At 48.9% G+C, this 5,744-nt stretch overlaps 1 pseudogene; it reads right to left on the bottom strand.

Annotated features, from left to right (window-relative positions):
* Positions 1-787: 787 nt before the first annotated feature.
* On the bottom strand, positions 788-4,424 carry LOC126516783 (uncharacterized; annotated as a pseudogene).
* Positions 4,425-5,744: the final 1,320 nt, after the last annotated feature.

Here is a 5,744-nt window from a genome sequence, read left to right as displayed (position 1 = left end):
TGCAGATTCGAATTTCATCAGGCTGATGCGGTTTAGGCACAATAACCACAGGGGACACCCACGGTGTAGGTCCTATGGCTGGCTCAATGATGTCTCCTGACAGGAGGCGTTCAAGTTCTTTCTCTGTGGCGTCACGTAAGGCAAACGGAATACGCCTGTGTGGTTGTGCAACCGGTGGGACAGTGTCGTCCACAAAAAGATGAATGTGGTGGTTTTTGAGTTTTCCAACTCCACTAAACAACTTGGGGAATGCTTCCACGATTGACTTGTCACCTTGATGCTCATTAACTTGGTATGTGATCTGGACAAGCCCCAGGTTGGATGCTGCTGTGAAGCTTAAGAGTGGTGCACAGTTTCCTCGAATGACAAAGATGTCTTCTTCAATGCAGTTATCTTTGTATCTCATTGTGACGGAGACTTTGCCTAGAAGTTCAAGCGGAGATGTTGCTTTGTATGGGAACACTCTGACGGATGTTTCCTGAAGTTTCACCTTTAGCCGATAGCTCTCAAAGTCATTTTCGCCAACAATTGACACTGTTGCACCTGTGTCGATTATGAAAGTGACCGGCACATTGTTGACAGTGACAATAACTTTTGGAGATGGGCCTGTCTGAGGTGAGGTCATGGCAACGAAAACATACTCGTCACTGCTTGAACTGGTGTCACGGGTGGCAGCACATTCTTTGGCACTAGAACTCTTCTTACTGCAGACTGTCTGATTCATGTTTGGACCATTGTCACAGTCCACTGCTTGTACCATTTGTCTCTTTGAACGACAGAATCGTGCAAAGTGACCAACCTTGTTACATGCCCTGCATGTCTTGCCCCATGCAGCACAACTTGATCGTCCGCCTTGGTGAGGCCACTTGCCACCGCAGTTGCGACAATCTGCTGATGAGACACGAGGTCGTTGTGGTGCATAGGTTTGTCGTGGCATCTGTCGGCTGTTTCTTTGGTGTTGGCCATGGTGCTGTCCTTCCTTGCGCACTGCGAGCACCGCCGCATTGTTATCGACGTTCTTTTCGATTTCGGATACGTCCCGTTCGACATCCTCGAGCATTCTTCCTTGTTTACGTAAATCTGGTAAAGTGAGGGAATGAAGCATTGCGTATTTGCGAAGGCGAGACGACGTTGTCGCGAGGATTATTTGGTTCTGGACTTCAGCGTCGACGTTCTCGAAGTTACAGTGGCGAGAGAGCTGCCGGAGGCGCGCGTAGAAGGCGTCCAGTGGCTCACCAACGTTTTGCTGGGCTTGGCGAAATTTGTAGATCGCAAATCTCGAGTTCACTCGCGGGGCGAAGTATGCACTCAGTTTCGCTCGTGCGGCATCGTTTGCTGGCGTCGATGGGCTCTGCGTGGTCTGGGTCGTGCTTGTAGCTGTTGTAGCTTGTGTAGGGCAGTCGGGGAGGGAGCGAAATATGTCGTAGACTTCCTCGCCGACGTAGTGGAGGAGGAGCGCTTTCTTGCGTGCATCTGCCGTGATATCACACGCTAAAAGAAAGTTCTCGAACCTTTCTATCCACTTGGTCCATTCGTGACCAGTATTGTTGGCGTCTGTGGCGCGAAGGTCGAAACTTGGGAAGGGAGGGAGCGCGTATGCCATGGCTGCGATTGTCGGTTGCCGCTTGCTGCTGAGGGATGATACGACGGAATGACTTGGTTTGGCACTCACATGGGACCAAGTAACACTTCTGACACCATTTTAGTGTTCGCGTAGACCGGGATGCGGTCTGATTGATTTAGATTGGAGTGACACGGTGATACGCACTCATTGCTCAAGCTCCCATGCTTTATTCCAGGTTGCCAACCGAGTACTCACATTTGGCTAAATGCTGTTAATAAACACTACACCAACTTGCCTGTGTTAAGGCTCTCCTCAACAGAAACAAGCACAGGGTCGGCATCGCCGGAGCAATTACCCTTTGTTACCATCTTTAGCGGCGTGTAGAGACTCAGAAGCCTAAATATTTGACTAAAATGCGTAATTGTGGGGGTGATCTTCATCGCCGCCACAGCTCCTCACGACTCCAAAGAAACGCTGCAAATAGAATACATAGTATTAAGATTTGATCAAAAGAATCTGAGATACATGAAAAAAAAAACACTGCTGCCACTCACCTCCAGAGGGTCCTGATTCAGCTTTGCTGTGAGTACATACAACACTTCCTTCTGATGCAGCAGAGCGATGATGTCCAAAACAGACAGGAGGGTCACACGAAGTGACTCGGTTGTTTGCTGCGATGAGAACAATTTTGTGTTGTCTCGATTGCTGTTTCTCTCTGTTGTGTTCAGAAGGCCAAGGAAATCTCTAATGACCTACAAAGAAAGCAAAAATTGTGCGGAACTTATTGGCAGTGATGGTAATGTATTCGAGTGAAATCGCATCTCTGTATTTTACACAAGAAACGTATGTAAAAGGATAGAAAAGAATGCCACAAGTCAGCTTTTCAGCCTGCCTGTACTGTTTAAAGATTTCAGGTACAATAACCATAAAACAACTCACTTTTATCTTCGGAGAGTTCCTCCGAATACCTTCAATGGGACACTTAGCATTTAGAGCATCAAACAACTCATTCATCAGTAGCGTAAACTTCTCTGTGCCCTCTGTCCCTTCAAACCCTGGTTCGCGTTGTTCTCTGTAGAACTTCAGTCCCATTGCAACGCTCCTACTGAAAAGCTGAAATAAAATTCAACACAATAAATTGTCTTAAGGCATTTGATGAGTAAATATCAAGTAAGATTCTCCTATACTGAAGAATTAAGGCATGCAAGGAAATATTGAGAGGCAAAAGCAACACACCTGTGTTGCGAGCCGCACATTCATTTTTTCCAATTTTCCCGGATCGAGATGGGAGGCGGTGAGCTTAGGGACAACTTTCAACTGCCTCTTTTTCTCAGTTTCATAAAGTTGCTGATAATGCTTGTAATTGATGCAGTCAGGGCCCACCTAGAAACAATTAAACAAAAAACAAAAAATGCACAGTACATTTATGCAGTTCCAAATTCTCAGCAAGTTTTGTGACTGTTACCTTTGCATATGTATGCGACAGGAGATGGTTTCTCACACACTTGATGATATGCGGCACATCACAGAGAAAGTGGAGAAAACGTCCATCTTCGAGGGTAGGGTGCGGAATTTTGTTAACTGGACTGGCCAGCTTGCCTGAAACTCCAACATGGGTCCACATTGATCTATTGTTCCCTGCACCATCACTAACGACTGCAATAATTGATGCACTGTGCCGTTCAAGCTTGTGGGAGATATGGGGTTCTCCTCCGTACTCTTGGGACAAAGGAACGACAACACAGTAGTGCAAACAATCACAAGGGCATTTATTGCACCTTTCATAGATCAATGCCTGCTAGCAGAGTTGCTATCCACAAAACATGCCGATGGTCGCGCGATAAATCTAGAAGTCCGACTTACCGCGACCTGATAGCGAGCGAATATGTTCGCCCCATGCTGGATCCCAACGCCTGGTCGTTCGCGCGTACTGTCACGCAAACGGTGTCCAAGGCGGCCACGCGAGACGGTCTCGCAGAAGCATGGTCGGCGCACGCGCGGCACGGCACATCCGTCCCGCTTGCTTCCCGAACCCAAAGAGGACGCGCCTTGTCTCTCGGCGCCCGAGTAACCCCGCCGCGGCGCGACACTCGCGCCATCTCTCGCACCGCGCTTGTACCACTCCGACCGCCGCGGGCGCCAGGCCACGCGAGCCGTGCGGGAAAACAGCATATCAGGGGACGCGTTATGCGGGAAAAACAAATCGGGGGGACGCGGGAGAGTCGCGCATCCCCACAAGCTGCAAGACACATTCTAGAACTAGCTTAGCCAGCATAAAACCAGGAGCCGCTCCTCTTGTGGCAAAACTTGCCACTGGCTGCACCCATTTGTGAAACAGAGGGATGAACATAATAACTAATGCATGGTCAGCAGATATGGCTCTGTTTTGTCCTGCTGTAGTCGAAAAGTCGACAAATCCATCAAACTTATAAGTTGACTTGTTGAAGCCAACTGAATTTTAGTTTGATTTCATCTAGCACAAGTGTTCCACACCTCTGCACAGCAGGCTTGCCCTTAAAGAAGCCGCGAATTGTTTCAAGGGCAACTGCATTGTAGCCATACTCGCAAGGTACGCCTGAAACTATCTGATTGAGTCGACTGCTTGTGGGAAGTGGGAGAAGCTTCATGCGGCGCAGCAAGCCATATGCTTTCGGACTTGCAATTCGAAGTAGCAGGCAGTTCATCACCCACATCCTAGTGTACCGCATCCCTTGTGGGCCTTTGGCTTGCACTTGCTTCAGAGATGTCTCGAAAGCCAGTCGCCGTACTGGTGGAAGTGATCCAAGTGCGTTTTTCAACTGCACTGAATCCTTAGCTGACAACTGCTCTTTCAACTTCTTCATATTGTCTAAAAATGCAATTCTTGCAGCTGCTGCCCTCATTGCCTTCCTCTTGAGATTTTATATGTTTTTTTGTATCCGCGCTTGTCGTTCCTTCTTTCTAGACGCGTCTCCTTGCATGCGTTTCTTCTGAGTGCGGCAGAAGGCGCAAGCTGCCTGCAACGAAAGGACCTTGCACTTGCGAGACGTGCAGCAGCTGCTTCCATGTGCATCTTGTCCTTGACAAACATGAAGTTTGTCAACGGTGCTTAGTAGGTTTCGCAGGTCGTCAATAGTGGTGATGCTGACACGCGAGTACACCTTTGCTGCGCGCCCGCGTGCGCTAGCTGTGGCCAGCTTCTTGTCTCATATTCAAACGCATTTTTCTATTTGTAAAATCCTGCTAGTCGAGCTGACCGTGAAAAATGCAATAAAGGCACCACTGCTGTCTCCAAGCGTTATTTTCCGCCACGAAGGCGCCAGCTCACGCTCTATGTCACTCAATGAGAGCTCTTGAACAGCTGCAGAACCGATGCCAGGATCGAGCTCAGCGTCTTCACTGTTCGACCCATTGCGCTCTCCGATACTCAATGAGAGCTCTTGAATAGCTGCAGAACCGATGCCAGGATCGAGCTCAACGTCTTCACTGTTCGACCCATTGCGCTCTCCGATACTCAATGAGAGCTCTTGAATAGCTGCAGAACCGATGCCAGGATCGAGCTCAACGTCTTCACTGTTCGACCCATTGCGCTCTCCGATACTCAATGAGAGCTCTTGAATAGCTGCAGAACCGATGCCAGGATCGAGCTCAACGTCTTCACTGTTCGACCCATTGCGCTCTCCGATACTCAATGAGAGCTCTTGAATAGCTGCAGAACCGATGCCAGGATCGAGCTCAACGTCTTCACTGTTCGACCCATTGCGCTCTCCGATACTCAATGAGAGCTCTTGAATAGCTGCAGAACTGATGCCAGGATCGAGCTCAACGTCTTCACTGTTCGACCCATTCTCTCCGATACCACGCACAGTACTTTGCAAGGTAGTTTTCCGAATGTTTTCTCTTTTTTTCCGCATCCTCTGTGGAGGCCTGGAGAGGCAAGAAGGTAGGTTTGGAAAAACCTTTGGGATGGCACCTTCAGCGAGGCTCCATTTTCCACGGGGCGATTCATTAACTTTTCCATTGATGACATGCACGTAGTTTTTCAGGATATCTTGGTCGTGAAAGTGGATGTCACAAACCTTAGACTTTGCCGAGAGCTCTTTGTCGGCTCGCAGAATGGCCCTATTCCATGCGGAACGAAGCGTCTCGTCGCTGGGAGCAGAGAAGAAATGCCGGGCTGACTTGTTATCCGTCGCATAGC

Source organism: Dermacentor andersoni, chromosome 1, assembly GCF_023375885.2.
Source record: "Dermacentor andersoni chromosome 1, qqDerAnde1_hic_scaffold, whole genome shotgun sequence".
In the NCBI taxonomy this organism is placed as follows: domain Eukaryota; kingdom Metazoa; phylum Arthropoda; class Arachnida; order Ixodida; family Ixodidae; genus Dermacentor; species Dermacentor andersoni.
The sequence above is the reverse complement of the archived record's forward strand: the minus strand, read 5'-3'. Positions and strand labels throughout refer to the sequence as shown.